This window comes from Felis catus, chromosome D3 (genome assembly GCF_018350175.1).
Source record: "Felis catus isolate Fca126 chromosome D3, F.catus_Fca126_mat1.0, whole genome shotgun sequence".
NCBI classification, from domain to species: Eukaryota; Metazoa; Chordata; class Mammalia; order Carnivora; family Felidae; genus Felis; species Felis catus.
In genome coordinates this window covers 37,612,402-37,631,897 of record NC_058379.1, presented here as the reverse complement: position 1 = coordinate 37,631,897, position 19,496 = coordinate 37,612,402, and positions in this window count along the sequence as shown.

The window sequence follows — 19,496 nt, the reverse complement described above, 5'->3', positions numbered from 1 at the left end:
GCCACTGCTGAAGTGAAAGAGGCACTGAGCAGCTTGGAGCTTGCTTCCTGCTTGGGGTTTCTCTACAGATACCTACAGGAGCCTGCTGGGCAGTGTAGGGGAGTTAATGCCCACAGGCCCACTTTTGACTAATACGGGATGGGAACTGAGGGTCATTAGTTTCTTATTATGTCCTCTGGGCAGACAGCTCCATGAGCACATCCTCAGAAAGTTGATGCGTTAAGCCCTCTAAGCATCTTGTATTGGCTTTCCATCTTCCCCCCTCTTTAATTCCCCTGTGCCTCACTTCTGCTCCCTGGGATCACTTCCCAAATAAATGCCTGCCTCAAGGCTTGGAGTCAGGCTGTGCTTTCAGGGATGTCCCGGGAAAATGGCAGTAGGTCATAGGTGACACTTACGTAGACTATGTATATGGCAAACATAAATGTTACATTGCAAATACACACAGGAGCTCCCAAACTTCTGCAGACTAGAGCAAACTCAAGTCTTGGCTTCTGTGCAAAAATTAGATTCCCTATTCTTTGAGGCATCCTATATAATGCCCCTCTCTCTCCACACACCCCACCCCCGTCTTTCTCCCCACATCCCACCATCTCATCATTTTTGCGGTTTCCTGCCCATGTGTTGCCCTGTTTATGTGCGTTCAGAGAGAGTTAAAGTAGCTCACGAGAAGCCTGAAGTGGGGGTAGAGATGGGGAAACAAAAGTGGAGGTACCAGAGGTGCCTGGGTGGCTCAGTCGGTTGAGCAGCCAACTTTGGCTCAGGTCATGATCTCACAGCTTGAAGGCTCATGAGTTCGAGCCCTGTGTCAGGCTCTGTGCTGACAGTTCAGAGCCTGGAGCCTGCTTCTGATTCTGTGTCTCCCTGTCTCTCTGCTCCTCCCCTGTTTGCTGTCTCTCTCTCTCTGTTTCTCTCTCAAAAATAAATAAACATTAAAAAAAATTTTTTTTAAGTGGAGGAACCAGACAGACAAGCTCATGTGGGGGGGGGGGGGCGTTGGTGGGGGATGAGCCATGTGAGAAAAGACACCAGCTGGAAGGTTTGCAACAATTCCACATTCCAGACTCACTCCTGGTAAAAACCTATCTTTGTTTCCTGCCCTGTTCTCCCAAGAAAGGTGGTAATTCCAGATGAAGGGAGGTCATAAGGACTTGATAAAAAAAAAAAAAAAAGCAGCATCTAAAGTGTTTCTATCCTAGGCATTCTATAAATACCTCCTGTAGTTATTGGGCTAATTTTTTCCTTAGGCCCTTCTTGTTCCCCAAAGAGTTTAAAGCAGCATCTTCTCCTTTAAAATCTCCCGACAACCTTTGCTACAAGTTGATGTTATTTCATGTGAAGCTGGGCAAATGTTTACCATGATGAGACCATTAGTTGGAGTTGTAGGGGCAGCAAACTAATTTTTCTCACTTCCTTCATCCAAGAAAGGTTGATGGAAGTACGAAGCACTGAGCAAATGCTTAGTTGTTCTGAGCACACAGCACTGCCTCGATGGCAGAAGGGAAAGAGAGAAAAGCAGAACAGAGCAGAAGCAACACTACCTGCACCCAGGAGACATTCAATGTCATTGTCGGTCTCTCTAAACTCTTCCTGGGATTTTCCCAAAGGTTTCAATTCCTGCCTTAAGGGGTACCCTACACACAGTGGAGTGTAAGAACACCACATGTTAACCAATATTTTCTCCCCAAGAGGTCAGGATGGAAAAAAAGACTCACATGAGCACACCAGGCATGTTGTTTTCAGCAAACATCTTTATTTCTATTCAGGGTGATTTGAGCTGGAGGCAGGCCAAAAGAACTTCAGAGAAACTTATTTGTATTTTTCATATCTTAAGACCATATATATGTATTCTCTGTCCCCCCCAACTTGATTGAGGTACAATTGACAAAATAAAAATTGTGTATATTTAAGGTGTACAACGTGATTTGATACAAGTATGCAGGTGAAATGGGTACCACAAACAAGTTGATCGGTATATCCATCACCTCACATAGTTTCCATTTTCCATGTGTGTGGTGAAAATGCTTAGGATCTACTCTCTTAGCAAATTTCGAGTGTATAACACAGTATTATTAACTGTGCTCACTGAGCTGTGCATTAAATCCTCAGAACTTATTCATCCTATAATTGGAAGTTTGAACCCTTTTTTTTTTCAACATTTATTTATTTTTGGGACAGAGAGAGACAGAGCATGAACGGGGGAGGGGCAGAGAGAGAGGGAGACACAGAATCGGAAACAAGCTCCAGGCTCTGAGCCATCAGCCCAGAGCCTGACGCGGGGCTCGAACTCAGGGACCACGAGATCGTGACCTGGCTGAAGTCGGACGCTTAACTGACCGCGCCACCCAGGCGCCCCAAGGAAGTTTGAACCCTTTGACTAACATTTCCCATTTTCCTCCATGCTCCACTCTGGGAAACCACCATTCTACTCTGTATTTCTATCAGTTTGACTTTTTTTTTTTTTTTTAAGATTCTACATGTAAGTGATATAACATTCGTCTTTCTCTGTCTGGTTTATTTCACTTGGTAGTGTTCCCCAGGTTTACCCTAATGTTGCTGCAAATGGCAGGACTTTCTTCTTTCTTATGGCTGAACACTCTTCCATGCACATCCGTCTTCTTCATCCATTCATCTGTTGACGAGCACTTCAGTTGTTTCCACATCTTCACTATTATGAATAACGCTGCAGTGGACATGGAAGGGCAGACATCTCTTTGAGACATTGATTTCATTTCCTGTCGTTATATCCCCAGCAGTAGGATTGCTGGAACATACAGTAATGCTACTTTTCATTTTTTGAGGAACCTCCACACTGTTTTCCACAGTGGCTGCACCAATTTACATTTCCACCAACAGTGCACAAGTGTCCCCTTTTCTCCAAATTCTCACCAACACTTGTTATTTCCCCCCCATCCCCGGCCCACCCCACTCTCGCTCTCTCTTTGCCAATAATAGCCACTCTGAAGAGCGAGGTGGTATTTCAGTGTGGTTATGATCTGCATTTCTTTGAGGATCAGTAATGTTATCTTTTCATGTACCTGCTGGCCATTTGTATATTTCCTTTGGAAAACTGTCTATTCAGTTTCTTTGCCCTTTTAAAAAATTTTTTTAATGTTTATTTATTTTTGACAGAGACAGAGACAGAATGTGAGTGGGTTAGGGGCAGAGAGAGATGGAGACACAGAATCCAAAGCAGGCTCCAGGCTCTGAGCTATCGGCACAGAGCCCAACGCAGAGCTCGGACTCACGAGATGTGAGATCATGACCTGAGCTGAAGTCGGACGCTCAACCAACTGAGCCACCCAGGCGCCCCTCTTTGCCCTTTTTTAAAATTTAAACACATTTTTAATTTAAAATTGTTTCAATAATGGTGTTGGGGAAAATGGATATCCATAGGCAAAAGAATGAAATTGGACCCTTATCTTACACCATTCACAAAAATTAATTTGAAGTGGATTAAAAACTTAAATGTGAGATGTGAAACTATAAAACTCTTAGAAGAAAACATAGAGAAAAAACTCCCTGACAATGGTCTTAGAAATGACTTTTCCTAAAAAAAATTAAAAAAAAAAAAAAAGGGGGCGCGTGGGTGGCGCAGTCGGTTAAGCGTCCGACTTCACCCAGGTCACGATCTCGCGGTCCGTGAGTTCGAGCCCGGCGTCAGGCTCTGGGCTGATGGCTCAGAGCCTGGAGCCTGTTTCCGATTCTGTGTCTCCCTCTCTCTCTGCCCCTCCCCCGTTCATGCTCTGTCTCTCTCTATCCCAAAAATAAATAAACGTTGAAAAAAAAATTAAAAAAAAAAAAAAAGAAATGACTTTTCCTTCCTCTTTGTTTCTTTCTTTCTTTCTTTCTTTCTTTCTTTCTTTCTTTCTTTCGGGGTGGATATGATGCCCAAAGCACAGGCAATAAAATAAAAAATAAACAAATGGGACCACATCAAACTAAAAGCTTCTGCACAGCAAAGATAATAGTTAAGAAAATGAAAAGACAACCCGTGGAATGGGAGAAGATATTTACAAACCATGTATCTGATAAGGGATTACTATCTGAAATACATAAGGAACTTGTAAAACTCAATGGAAAAAAAATAAAAAAGAAAAAAAAACAACAAAATCCATATAAACAAATTCTTAATAAAAACAAAAAAGTTATTCCCTAGTTTATCTCATAGTTAGGTTGCATGTAGTTTATGTTCAACTAATTGTTATGGTTAGTGATTTTATTTACAATATTCATAGAAATAAATTGTACATGTTCTTATGATGTAGTAAACTTTTTCCTGAATGACTTTGAAATCTGAAAGTATTAGCAAAATTTGAGCTGTTGCAATTATAGGTCTAAGAAAGACCCATTCTATATTATCTGTATGGCAAAACTTGTGAGCAGAATTTCCTTTATTTATAATTCATTTGTGGTTATACCTTGGGGGTCTTAGAAGCTACTCATTTGTTTTCAAAACCTCTCTCGGGTTTAAAATTCTTCTGAGTAAGGAAAGAAAGCAGCCTAGGCATATGGAAAAGTTCCTTATCTTGAGTGGCCATTAATGGAATCAAAACAGAGCCTAAAGTCAGCTTTACTAGACAAAAACAGTCAGGAGCCACACAATAACATCAAACTTCAACATTGTTAGTCAAACCTCCTGTTTCTCAACCCTGAGTCTTAGTAGGACATGTGAGTTAGTAAATACATGAAGGGAAGTAATGATTCATTGTTGCTATTTCTATCATTCAAAACAGAAAATTACTAAGAGTGTTTCGGTAGATCCTTTTTTTCCCCTTTTTGATATATTAACTATTAGGAATGAAATAGTAAGCAGGAGATCTCCTAGTAGTGACGGGGAGGGGATTTTAACAGAGAAGATGGTACTCCTTTTGGAAACAACCTTAAAGACACGGTTGGGGTAGTTTTGTTCCTGATAGTGGCCTCTTGTAAAAGGGTTACCAGTTGCTTGGTCCCCTTGGATTATGTCCTTTTCTTGGTCACCATTATCAGTATCGGAGTTGGAACTCTAACTTAGGACATAGCATATGAGCATAGAACTTTGAGAATTAAGACTGGAAGGGAAGAAATTCAGTGTTTTATCAATTGAAAAGAAAAATGTTTTGATATGACAAAGTAAAGTAGTATGTAATATACTCTTTATAATTAAATGTCAAACCTCAACAAAATATGAAACCAATGGGAAAAATAAAACAAAATGTCAGTCTGTGTTGTGTATTAACTTTTTAATCCTGGCATCTTACAACTTTGGCCTCTCTCAGTTGCACAGCTGATCTATTATATGTATACACCTCTTCAGTCTCTTCCTCTCTAGTTGGTTTTTTTCTATTAATATCCACATAATGGAAAAATATCTCTGATCTACTTCTTTTTGACACTCTATGATGTTAATATGTACTTTTTCTGAAATAATTTTTCTAAAATAATAGTGGACTTCTCTTTCTGAGATTATCATGATAGTCATTCCTTTGGAAGCATCCTCTCCTCCTTTCTTCCCTGAATCATTATGTTTTTATATTTTTGCTCCCTTTCCTGGGTCAGCACCTCTGTGGGCCGGTCCCAACGCAGCCTGGGCCCCACACCATGGAGGTGACATTGCCAGTGACTGGAGCTCTCAAGATCTTACTTCCCTGATCTGTACAATGGAGAAAACAACAGCAATAACAATAATAGTCCATGCATGGGCTTTTAGGATTCACATAATAGCCAATATTTACTGGACATCTACTGTGTCCGGCATAGTGCTGCATGCTTATCTAGGTTACCTAGTTCATTCCTTGTAACTATTTGCGGCACCTGGGTGGCTCTGTCGGTTGAGCATTCTATGCTTGATTTGGCTCAGGTTATGATCTTGTGGTTGTGGGATTGAGTCCCAAGTCGGGCTCTGAGCTGACAGTACAGAGCCTGCTCAGGATTCTCTCTCTCCCTCTCTCTCTGCCCCTCCCCTGCTTGTGCTGCCTCTCTCTCTCTCTCTCTCTCTCTCTCAAAAATAAATTGGAAAACTTAAAAAAAATGACTATAGAGCTGACCTCCAAGATAAAAGCTATTATTATCCCATGCAACACATAGGAAAATTGATGTTCAGAGAAGTGAACTCGCTTACCCCATTACTGCCAGCCAGTCAGTGTGGCAGCTGGGATAGGAGTCCAAGAAGTGTGAGTCGCAGGCCTTCCCTCATACTTCCCTTACCATATTCCCGTCATGAAACATGTAGCAGAATATGTGACACAGCAGCACTTGCTCAGTAAATGTTTATTATTTATTATTATCTTCTTTTTTTTCCATAACTTTATTGCATTATTTAGAATTCAATCCAGGCAGTGAGAGTGGGGGACCACCCAAACCGCCGGCTGTTCCAGACCACTCTGGGGGCCATCATGGCACCCGGGGCATCTCCAAGGGTAGTCTTCCCACAGGGAACTGCCTGCTAGTTTACCTGCCTCTGGAATAATGGGACACCTCTCTGCTCTGCACCCTGACTGCCTAACACAGTTTAGGAATTCAGTAGGAAGCTGATGCATGAGGGAACATATGAATGTCTCAGTAAATGAAACAGCTATCTCCCTTTGATCTTTCTGGAAAGCAGCAAGTGGTTTCCTCTACATTTCTTTTTGAGGTAAGCCACTGCCTGAGCACCTCTCCACCATCGTCTCAGAGAGATCAGTGGTGATATCAGAGTCAGTAAAGACAATCGAGATCTGAGATAATATTTATTTTCTAACCAATAACAAACTCAACATTTAATTAGTAAAGCTCTGTATGTTTTTTGTTTATTAAAAAAATCAAATTGATGTTTTAATGAGTTTTTTCATAATGTTGAGGAAACAAAACAGACCTCTTCAAATGTTTTATCTAAAATACAAATGAACAAATTCCTACAAGTTCACAACCTTTGTCTGTGCAGAATCAGGACACCTCTTCGATGAGATCAGGATAATTTGTTTTATGTGATTTGCAAGTTTCTGGTAATGACTCTCCCATGTTCAAATAGTCTAATTTTACATCATATCTTTGAAAGAGCTGGGGGAAGTGTGTATTTCTAGCAGACAGAGCTGACTACTGTCAAATTCTCCCAACTTCTTTCAGTTTTCTGGAAACAATTCTGAGGTATGCATAACTTGATGGATTTATTATTAGCCTAGCCATGAGTCATTCTGATGCCTGACACTGCTGAGTTTGGTGGGAGTTGGGATTATCAAAAATGACTCAGAATGGATCTGGACACAGTCAAGTCACAAAACCCGGTCTCAATTAGAGTCCTTTTGCTTCCTTTCAGTCTGCAGGCACACACCAGATCCCCTCCTCCACCTCCACCAGCCCCATTACCTCGGGGCTCCGGAATCACCTTCCACCATCTACCAGCCAGTGTTCTGCAAATTCAGCTGCCCTGATCCCAGTGGGAGTGCAAGAAAGAAAATCTTAGAACTTCTATTTATGGTTATTTTAATACATTTTATTATAAAAAAAAATTTTAATGTTTATTTATTGGGGGTGGGGGAGGGGCAGAGAGAGGGAGACACTGAATCCAAAGCAGGCTCCAGGCTCTGAGCTGTCAGCCCAGAGCCTGATGTAGGGCTCTGACTCACGAACCCATGAGATCATGACCTGAGCTGAAGTCGGATGCTTAACCGACTGAGCCACCCAGGCACCCCTTAATACCTTTTAAGTTCAATTTTCATCTATTCTTTAAAAATATACATAATATATTTACAGTTTATAAATAAATATACATGTATTGAAGATGCTCAAAACATCCTTACCAGGATGTATTGGGATATACCCAATAATAATAACAAAAGAATAGGTTTTAACCGATAAGGATGTATGAGAAGACAGTAATCAGCCAGGGAAAGCCGGATGTTTTTGATTGGCTATATGTGATGCATATGCTTTGTTCCCCACTGACTTGGGTAGAGCGCAGACTGATAGCACTGTCAGGTACCATGAGGAGGTCACATGACTGGAAGAAGCAGGGTCCTGGGGACTTTGAGAAGTGAGGACTTTGTGTAGGAAAGACAAATGACAGCGCACCCAGTCGACGTCCTTCCGAAAGGTAGTTCTGGAGGCAATTTGATTTCCTTGAAAAGGAGAAGGAAGGTCGCCTTAAAAATTTTCAGCAGGTTATTTACGGAAGGAGCAAATCTCTAATTTGAGTACTGCTCTCTTTATGAAAATTTTGAAGCAGTACAAATTCCCAAGCTTAATCTTTCCGGAAAAGCTCCTATATCGTCATTATACTGCAGAACATGCCCGCGCTGGGGAATCAATGAACTTGAAAAACCAAATCCTTTCGTAATAATAATTCTGAAGCTTTTTATCTCTATATGATATGAGGAGAGCGGTGATGATCCCTTCGGAGAAAGCCCGAGGGATATGAAAACTTGGGTTGTTTTCAGGTTCACTTCTGTGGAGGACATATTGAGGACTTCTTTCTCTCATGCCACCTTGCATGTGGGCAGTAGAGGTTGGGACCACTTCCTGGGTGATGCAGAATAGGATGAAGCCAGCTAGAATAGCTTGTGGTTGAGTGTGTTGCTTTCACACCATCTTTAGAAAGAGTTGGTTGGAAAGCTACTGGATTGGCACGTCAGTTATTTTCCCCCAAGACACAGACTTTTAGTAACTTACGCATTCCCCTTCTGCAGTCTGTTAATTTGCCTGAAATTTTATTACCAAAGGCAAAAATTATTGAATAAAAATCCTTACTTGATCTTTATTTTTCAGTTTAACTAAGAAAACCTGAGGCCATTTTTTTTTTTTTTAAGTAAGAGATTTCAGTCCAAAGTGGAGGTATCCAAGGTATACGAAACTGGCTTTTTATTTTAGAACAGTTTTATTTTGTAAAGGATGGTCCAGTGTCCCAAGGCCAGATATTTTGAACCTTGTTTCCTATATCAGGGAGGAAGGAAATCTGCAGGTTAACCCTGAATGAGAACGAGGTTATTCTGGCTCAGAGTTTTTGAATTGGGATCAGGGCTTAAATAAGACAAATTATAAGCCGTAGAAACACTTACCTCAATGGCCAGGGAAAATTCCCAAGGAAAGAAGAGAGAGACAGGGGATAGAATACACTGAAGAGCAATTTCCTTCTAATCTGTTGGACAATTGATGCTATTTAACATGAAATGTGTAGGCACCTGACCACAATTAGGGTGATTCACTGCTAGGAAGCTTGCATTATAGTTTAGGATATGAATAAATGAGCCTTGGTATAATACCATGCAAAGAAAAATTTAGAAAGCCTGTCAGCATTTCCATTCCATTAAATTTACATTTTATGAATGGATGAAGAGGAAAATATTAATACAGAAAGTACAGGGCTAAACATTGACCGTATAGGTTCACTTAGCCTTCTGCCCATCAAGACACTTTTAGTTTTAGAAGGATGTTGGTCAGTTGATCTCACTTCAAATAAAATAAGATTTACTGCTGAGGTTCTAATAAATGTCTTTGAAATGCACTAGGAAAAACTGCTCTTTTATTTCTTTATTTTCTTATACTTAAGAAACAATATAATTCAAAAGCAAAAACTCAATGCATGTGGGTTGGTACGCAGGATGCGAAAGAGACACAGTCTGTTTAAACTTTCAGGCTAGTCTGCGTTTAAGAGTGTAAGGAGTGTTTTATGGTGTTGCAATGTGGAGGCTATGTGGAGGCTATGGTTAGTAATATCAGGAGTCAGCCCACACACCCTTTGCCTGTATTATAGATTTTATTTCATGTTCCTCCCTTTCCTAAAGCTTTGATCTGTCCTCTACACTGCCTGAAAGTCATTTAGTATGTTTTGGGGAACCAGCCATCTCCTTTGGACGTGCAACTTCAAAAAGACTGGCTGACGGCATACGGATGATAGCGGCTTCTAGCAGAAATGGCTCTATGCTTTCTCAGCTTCACATGTAACACTTGAACAAGAAGAGGACTGTCCATCAAAGGATGATTCTAGAGGCACTAGATGTTTTTACTCACACTGGTCCATAATGGATGGCAATTTTATAGCCACAGACTATGTTTAAAGCCTCCACACTCCTTTCCACATCGATGGTTCGACACCCCAATATTCAGCCACTTCTACAAATAGGTGTTTTGTTGTCCCCCCACAACTATAAATAGCCAGCCTTTACTGACACTAACACTGTAGTGGGATGGCCACCTGTGAATTACTACGGTGTAGAACTATAGCATCTGAAACAGGAGAAGGCCCCAGTCAGACCCACATCCCAGGACCCATGTCAATATTCCTTCCACATCCAACCTTCCAGGAACACAGCTTGCCTGCTGACAAGCTAAGGAACTTAGCTGTGTGTTTTTACTTAACCTTTCTGTTCAAAATCTCTGAGCCATCCTTGACAACTCTTTCTTCCTAGCTGAACAAAGACTCACCGAGGGTACATTATACAACAAGCAATGTGCCAGCTACAGAATCACATGCACTAACGCCAGGTGAATGGAGGCATGTTACAGCTCACCTGTATTGCCCTCTGAGGTTTCAGAGCACCAGGTGAGGTCGGTGTGGCCTTCCTCCATAAGGCACAGTCATGGCTATGACTAATGTCACTTGACTCTTTCTACCTGTAGTTCTGTAGTTGTCCCCACCTCCTATCAGGTCAACCATCAAAGTGTTAGGTAGAAGCTAGACACAAGCAGTGGAAGGAATGTCCTAAGGCAGAGACCCTCATGGTGGAGACATGAGCCGGAGACGGAGTCCCTCAGGACGGAGACATGAGCTGGAGGCAAGGACAGTGATAAACAAGCTGCACATTAAAAGCCTGGGAGCTCAACAACCTGAACTTGTGGCTTCTGGAGACCTTGGGGCTGACAGATAAAGAGCCACAGGTGCAGAACATGTGCTCTCCCCTTTCACTTCTACCCCAGGGTAACCCTAAGACTCGTTATAATGCATTTGCATTACAGGGACAGCACTCCCCCCATGGAGGAAGGCTGCCATGACAGTTCTGGTACAAACCTTGTAGAAAGAGTCCCCCAAATGATTGGAAGCAGCTTCCATTAGAGACCACCCACTGTACCTCACAGATCCTCCCAGCCCAGAGACCCAAGAATATCCAATCCCAAAACAACTTAAGGCCTGGTTCTCTGGGAACATGCCTGCTCTCCCACCTTGAGAATGTACTTTCGTTTTTATTTTATTAAAAAAAAATTAAGTTCATTTAAGTAATCTCCACACCCGACATGGGTCCTGAACTCATGACCCTGAGATCGAGAGTCACCTACACTTAGTCTACTGACTAAGCCAGCCAGGTGCCCCTGTATTTTCACTTTCATAAACTGTTTTATGCTTGCTACTTTCCTTCTGGCTGGCTTTATTCTGAGTGCGGATCCCCATGTGAATCTTCTGCAGGGGAATCCAAGGACCTGGAGCTCTATTCACATAATTCAGACTCCCCTGACCCTAACAAAAGGGTGTCTGTTCACACTGTATAAGGACCTGTTCTCTACCCCCTGCCACGCTCTGGTCTAGTCTCTTGGTACTGGTTCTGTGGCTATTTCAGTATTTGCAATGTAGTCTCCTCTCCCTCCTTCCATCTGCCCTGCACACAAGACAAGTAGAGCAATCTCCCATCACACAGATTGAGAAGGCATTCTTTTTCTCGTTCCCCGGGAGCTTCTTACTATGGTCCAACATATCATTCTGACAGTAGCTACAACTATCCTCTGGGGCTCACCGCGCTGCCTCATCAACCTTGAATATATTTTCCTTCTTCCCCTTCTGCCTTTCTTCATTCTGTTCTCTAGTCTGAAAATTCCAACCTCCACTCCTGTGAAAAGCTGGCTTCCAGTGACTTGCCCATGCTGAGTTAGTGTGTGGCCTCTGGTGTCCTAGAGTCCTCTGGACAGACCTCTTTTGCCACACTTGACACATTGAATTCTAAATGTTGCTCACGTTTCTGTCTCCTTGCTACACACTGAGGTCATTAAGGTGAAGAACTTTCTATTACCAGCCCATGACAAAGTCCCTGGTATAGAGTGGTATTCAGCATATATATGAAATCACCCAACATGCTAACTGCACAGTCAAAAGAGTTGGCTGTTTTTGTAACAATGAATGTTTTAGAAGAGACTACTTCTTTTAATAGGCTTACCCTCTCGCAAATAACTGATCAGTAGCGTGGTGTATAGCGTAGCAAATCAATGGCATATTTCCTGAAACGGTAGTTATTTATCTTAAGACCCAGGCTATAAATACCACTTAGATTTTGGTTCAAATAGTAAGTTTATTTTTAAGTCATAAAAATCCATTTCAAAAAAAGATAAATGACATTGTGGGAATTTAATTGCTTGAGATGTTCACTTTCACCAGAGTAGAAGTGAAACAATGAACTGAAGTGAATTCACTGGCCAGACATTCAATCTGTTGTGGACATTTAGAAAAAGTGGGAGGGCACCTGAGTGGTTCAGTCAGTTGAGCGTCTGACTCTTGCTTTCTGCTCACCTCACCATCTCACAGTTTTTGGGTTTGAACCCAGCATCGGGCTGGGCTCAGTGCTGACAGTGTGGAGGCTACTTGGGTTTCTCTCTCCTTCTCTCCCCCACCCATGCTCACTCTATCTCCCAAAATAGATAAATAAACATTTTTTTAAAAGCCTCAATTTGCAGTGCAGTAAAACCCTGGATTGCAAGTAACTTGTTCTGTGAGTGTTCCACAAGATGAGCAGACATTTCTAATAAATTCTAATTTGATAAACAAGCAACGTCTTGCGATACGTGTAGTACGTGATGCAGAACATCCCATGATCACAACTGAGTCAATGGTTCTTCTCTCTCTCCCTGTGGGATTATGTGTGATCGCCAACACAAGATCCTCTAAATCCTCAAAAAGAGGCAAAAGCAAATGTCATTTGATAGGTTTCTTGTTAAGGTTGCATGAAAGGAAAAAGACCCCATTGAGCCAATAGATAGCAGCGATTCCATTAGTGATAGTGAAAATCGTCCCACGAAATAACCCTCCTCTCTCTTGTCTGCCTCACACCAGCCATGAAGGTTTTCAAAGGTAAGTGTGGGTTAATTTGTTTATTTTTCTTTACATTTTGTATTTTCTTTATTATTTTGTATTATATTACAGTATTGTGATCATTTTTATATGAATATTTTTGGGTCGTGGAATGAATCATCTGAGTTTCCATTATTTCTTATGGGCAAATTAGCTTTGAAATACAAGTGCTTTGGATTGCAAACATGTTTCCAGAACAAATTATGCTCATGAACTAAGGTTTTACTGTATTTGCTAATTTCCACAGTGTAAACACTCCCACCTTGTCAGTTTCGAGCCACCAACGTAAGGTGTCTGAACACATTTGGGAACTGGTGCGAGCTGACTCCAGCACCAGCTCATGACTGTGTGGAGAGAAGGCACTCAGAGGAGGCAAATAAAAACGCTCCAGAATCCTGCTTCTCTGGGGGTTGTGTCCTTGTTATTTCTTTGTTTTGATTACGAAGATGGAGTTTAAGACCAACCTGGCAAGAGTACTGGCTCAGCCCTAGAGGTTTGGTGCTGGCCAAGTTGCTCAGACTCACTAGACCTCTGTTTTCTCACCAGCAAATGGGGCTGGTGATACCGGTAACAACCTTTCAGGGTTGTTGGAGAAATCACACTGCATGCCAAGGGCTTTATGTAGCACCTGGCACTTTTGAGCACCTAGCAGATGTTATCAGTTGATGTTGGTGACAAGGTAGTAACAATAATCCTTTTCTCTCGGTATAGTCTCCTGGGGATGCAAGTGCTAGGTTTTGGTGTTAGCTCCCTGGCTTGTGCCTTCTGGCTTCTACAGACCCCAGTTTCCGTGTCTGGGATCACAGTCAGTTTCTTTGATTTCTTTGCCTCATGCTTTATTTTGCTTTTGTGTGGGTCTCTGGGTGCTGGTCAGTTCCATTGACTTTGTCTACCTTAAACTTTTATGGTTTTCTGAATTTTCATTTCCACTTGGTCTGCCTCATCACTGCCCAGCTCCCTTGCACTTCATCAAAAATATATGGATGATTCTTTTTAAAAAAAAAAACAGTTCTTGGTGGTGATTATCATTTCTCATTTTTAACAACTTCTAACCTGTGGCATAATAAAGAAAGTGCCAGATTGTCCCCACTGCTGAATTTGAGACCAAGTGCCTCAAATGTAATAAAGCATGGGTCCCAATTAAGAATTTTTTTGAACTTAAAATAATAATGTTAAGAATAAACCCCTATTTTCTTAGTGAACAGCAGTTTGTATATGTTAGCTCATTTAATTTTTAAAACAACTCTTTGGGGTAGGTATAATTATTCCCAATTTACAGATGAAGACACTGAGGCACAAAGAGGTTAAGTAATTTGTTATATAGGCCATGTAACTTATGGAATATTTAAAGTTTAAAATGAGATCAGAACCCAGAAGAAGCTGCCTCCATAGACTGAGTTCACTTCTGTTCTCTACTCAACTTGTGTAACTTTTTGGATATTTTTTTCCTGAAATATGCTTACCATTATGTAAATTCCATTAACCACAATTTGAGGTAACACTAAAATCTTCTATTGTGATATTTTCCACTTACTTTCAGTTCGTTTTCCAGCATTTTATTACATTCTTATTAATGATACGAGTGCCTAAGTGGCAAATGAACAGTGAGTGGAGACTATGAAGGTATTTAGACCATGCTCTTACCAGTAGACACCCAAGTTCTACATCTTATCCATGTCTGGGGTTGAAGATACAGTACGAGTGTCAGGTGCAGCAGAAATGTACGTGGACTCAACTTGAGATGTTCCTGAGATACATAAAATACACTTAATTAATCTGGGTGTGAAAGAGACAATCAACACTCAGAAATCGCCTATTGAAAACATAAGAAATAAGGCGTGAAAAAGCCATTCGTATTACTGGAGAGGAACAAAGCACAGCGGATCGCAATATTCTCCCGCCGTGGTAGCAGATGCAGGGAAAAGTTAAGGCAGCAGGCCATTGATTGGAGGTCCACCCGATTCTCCAAAAGGGCAGAAGCTCTGGCTTCTTATGGAAACAGAGCGAGAATAACCTTGACTAAAGATCATTGGAAAGCAGAGTGATTTTCTAAATAATCAGGTTTTTACTTTTATGCAGATTAAGCCAGAGTCAGCCAGAGGTGCTGGCATTTTCATCTGTCTGATGACTGGGGGACCTGTGTCTGTCCCAGGACTCTGCTTGTACTCAGAGTACAAGTACTCTACTTGTACCCCAACTGCCCCATCTTCCTTTTGCCTCTGCAGGCAAGTGCCATGTGCAAATTGCTTTCCTTCCCCCTGCCTTGTTCCAGAAGGCTCTGAGCCCAGCATGGACCAGGCACTGCACTCTGCATTTTGCTGTGTTTTCTCGTCTAATCCTCTCAATGAGTCTCCGAGAAAGGCATCAGGCTCCCCTTTTACAATGGAGAGAGCTGAGATGTCAAGAGATTAATTAAGGAGCCTGCTTAAGGCCAGAGACCAAGTACCTGGTAGAGCCCACACTTAGATCTCTGGAGCTGGGTACCCATGGACTTCCATTTACAGAAATGCTTCCTGCCAGCCACCTGTCATCTTGCCCAGCTATAGGCCAAAGGATGCATTTCTCTTCTTTTATACCCTGCATGGAGTCCACATTCAATTTTTTAATTAAAAAAATATATACACACACACAACAATTTAGGGTGACATCGCAAGTTTGATTTCCTTTTATTACCCCTTCCTATTATTTAATCTTTTCCCTTCCTTCCTCCTTTCTTTCTTTCCTTTCTCTCTTCCTTCCTCTCTTTTTCTTCCTTCCTTCCCTTTCCTTCCTTCCTTCTACCTTCTCTCCCTACCTCCTTCCTTCTTTCTTTCTTTCTTTCTTTCTTTCTTTCTTTCTTTCTTTCTTTCCTTCTTTCCTTCTTTCCTTCTTTCCTTTCAAACACCCTCAATGCATAGGATTGACAGATTAATCAGTCCTTGATGATTGAAGGGTTTGTGTCTGTCTAAGGCTCTGCAGTGACTCAGCCCCAACTGCTCACTACCTAGGAGCATTTGGTAAGAAATCAGAGAGAATAAATCTCAATCTGAGAAATCATTAATGGTCCATTAGTCACTTTCTGAGTAAATAGTTACTCCTGCAAATGCCATCATTCCGGAATCTACTTCTCCACGGATGTGAAGTGTGTAAGTGAATCCATGAAAGTGGTTTTGGCCCTGAACACACAGAGGAGAGGTAATGGTGCGGTAATGCAGAAATGTTCTTGGAACTATCAAAATTCCCTACCATCAAGTAGATATTGTTTCATACAAAGGAATACTCATGAGCCAGAAGAAAAAGAAAAATGGTTATTATTGTACAACATGAAAGAGATTCAAAATAGAAAGAGATTCTACTGTAGTTTCTACATGTTATCTTGGCCATTAATGTAACTTCATGGTTGGGTTGTGAGAAGCTATATTCGGTCTCATTCTTTAATATTTAATAGAACTCTGATTTTTAAAGCTGAGCAGTTCACATGGATCCAGTTAACAAGGCTCATGCCTTTGCTGCAAAGGATCATTTGTACCGTAGATACACAGCTTTATAAATGAGCAGTGTTACCAAAGCATAACCGATGCTTACTGCGCTGCTGTTTTATTTAATCTTACACTGTTATACTGCCAAGGATCTCTCTCTCTGCCCCCATGTTAAAGGAGATTCTGTGAGAGGGATTGAGGCCCACAGGTGAGTTACTGGGGAAGTTCTCCAATTCTCTTTGTTCACATTTCGTCAGTGCTAGCAGTGTGCCCAATTCCTGCTGCTGAGTACTGCTCAGAGCTGGGTGCTTTATAAGCACACAGTGTATGTGAATAACAAGCCAGCCTCTGAAATCCTCCTGGACATCCAGGCACTCATGGCCAGTGAGAACAGAGGCCATGGGAGCCAAGGATGGAGGCAAGCAATGGAGGATGTGTCACCTCATGGGGGAAATATACATGGGTGGCCTACTGTGCTCCTCTGTCTGGTAGGTGTCCTGCAACAGAAATTAAGTCAATCCAGTCCCTGCCACCCTGCAATTACACCTTCTTGTAATTACAGTTGCCCATGCCTGTGTTTTGCTTGCTTCCTTTCTCATGTTCCCATGGTGAACGGTTTACAGAATGGGACCATGCATTCGTTCATTCATTTAACAAACAGGAGATGGGACCCCAGTATTGTGCGTCTTTTACAATCTCCCACTGTGAGTCCAAGCTAGTCCGTGTTTCTCCAGGCATCTGTGCACATGTGTGTGTGTGCAGAGGTGTGTGTGTGTGTGTGTGTGTGTGTGTGTGTGTGTGTGTGTGTGCAGAGGTGTGTGTGTGTGTGTGTGTGTGTGTGTGTGGTGTACATACAAAATAGGGGTGTGCTAATGCAGCTTTAGAGGAACCAAAGAGAATTCTCAAGGCCATTTAAACTCCTATCTTCAGGAAAGTCAATTTCCTCTACGAATAGGTAACCAAAACAAATCTGGACTTCCAGAGCTCCATATGTTTAGGGTGGAAGGCAGCAACTTAGTTAAAAATTCAACCAATTACCATGCGCTTCTGTTTCCTAAGGGATGTGTGTTCCGGAAGAGAAAACATTAGCATCCTATCCATCAAAGTAGAGAACACATTGTTTTATCTCTTTCCCTAGGAGTTTCAGGAATTTCCATTATATCCTGTGGGAATTGAAACATCCTTCAAAGGTAATCTGCTTCATGTTTCACCCTCTATCTTATCTACCATGCATTCTTTATGCATATGCTGATATCAAGGAAGGGATCTTTATTTAGAATGATATTGTTTGGAAATCAACAGTTTGGATCAGTTGACATACTCTCTCACTTAAAATATTTATAGCCAGAAAAACTTCAACGTTTCATAACATCTACTTGGACTTCTGATAAAGTTTTAAGGACGTGATTACTACATATCTGGTTGCAGAACCTAACGGCCAGTGTGTCTGATCTGATCAATTTCAGGGCAATGATTGGAACTCCTTCAATCATGTGTCCATCTGAGTTATGTTCGTTTGCATTGACAAGACAGAACTTTGATATGTGTTAAAAGTGTGGGTTTGGGGAATGCTGCTATGGTGGTTGCAAATGTTGGAGAGCCAAGAGTTGGTTAACAATTAACAGAAAAGTGATGGAACACACAGACTGTGGCCATAATAGCTGGGGAGTCACTGTAAGAAGAAACTAGGGGAGGTGCAAGTAAGGAGCAGAGAGAATCTGGAGTTAATCAGAGCAGAAACTGTAGTTTGTGGATAGGCACCCGAGTTGGGGTGGGGTGCTGGTATGGTACTCAGAGAGACAGACAGTCCAAAGAGTCTAGGTGGGGGGGATTATTTTTCTGTCTTGTGTTGCTACTATCACCCTTAGCTAAACAATATCATTCACTAGAGGCAACTCATTTCCAAATAAGAAACTCCATTGGAAAAAAAAAAAAGAATCGATGTTCAAAATTCAAAAATATGCATTATGTGTTATGAATATTTTATATATTGTAGACTCATCTTCCTCTCAAACCCTGAAAAATTTCTCGGCATGCTGTGAAATGTATTGCCTATTCTATTGTACATAATGATAAATTCAGTAGCTATACCTTAGTGCATTATTATTTTGCTTACTGGCAAACAAAGAAGCAGTAACGGGAAACTAATCTTTCTAAAAAATAATCATGTTCACTAATATGGTTGTCTGTGGGTAAAATATGGCCCACAACATTCTGTAGGTTTTAGTTTTTGGCCCCTCGGTGTTTTATTTTAATTTTTTAATGTTTATTTATTTTTGAGAGACGGAGAGAGAGAGAGAGAGAGAGAGAGAGAGAGAGAGAGAGAACACAAGTGGGGGAAGGGAAGAGAGAGAGAGGGAGGCATAGAATCTGAAGCAGACTCCAGGCTCTGAGCTGTCAGCACAGAGCCCAATGTGGTGCCCAAACTCATGAGCCTTGAGATCATGACCTGAGCCAAAGATGGATGCTCAACTGACCAAGCAACCCAGGCGCCCCTTAAAAACCTGAATACAAATGTCTTTAGGCTGATCAAGTTTTCTCCATTCCTACAGGGTTCTTCCACTCCTGGTTTAATCTTTGCAGATTCATATATATATCTGAATTCTGTGGCCCCAACACTTACAAATGCTCAATAAATGCATAAAACAAGCTAACATTCGTTGAAGGCTCACTATGTTGCAGGCATAGCCCTTTGAGCTAAGTACTATTTTACCTTCCATTCTAATGTACAGACAGACCCTACGACAGTTGCCCAAGGCCACCCAGCTGGTAAAGGGCAGAGTCTGGGTTACAAACTCCACGAGCTGCCTCCATGTCCACAATGTAGTGAACCCTCTTTCACTTTATGGAGGATTCGTATTCAAACTGGGTTCCTAGTACAGCCCAAGTTTTACCTCCTTTGTAGATCAGATTCGGAAATGCCTGAAACCCTCATGTGTGCTTGCAGGGGCACAGGAGATGAATTGTCTGAGACCTGAGAGGCTGACCAGAAAAGACCCTCCTCTGGTCATAAGCTCAGCCTTGCAGCCAAG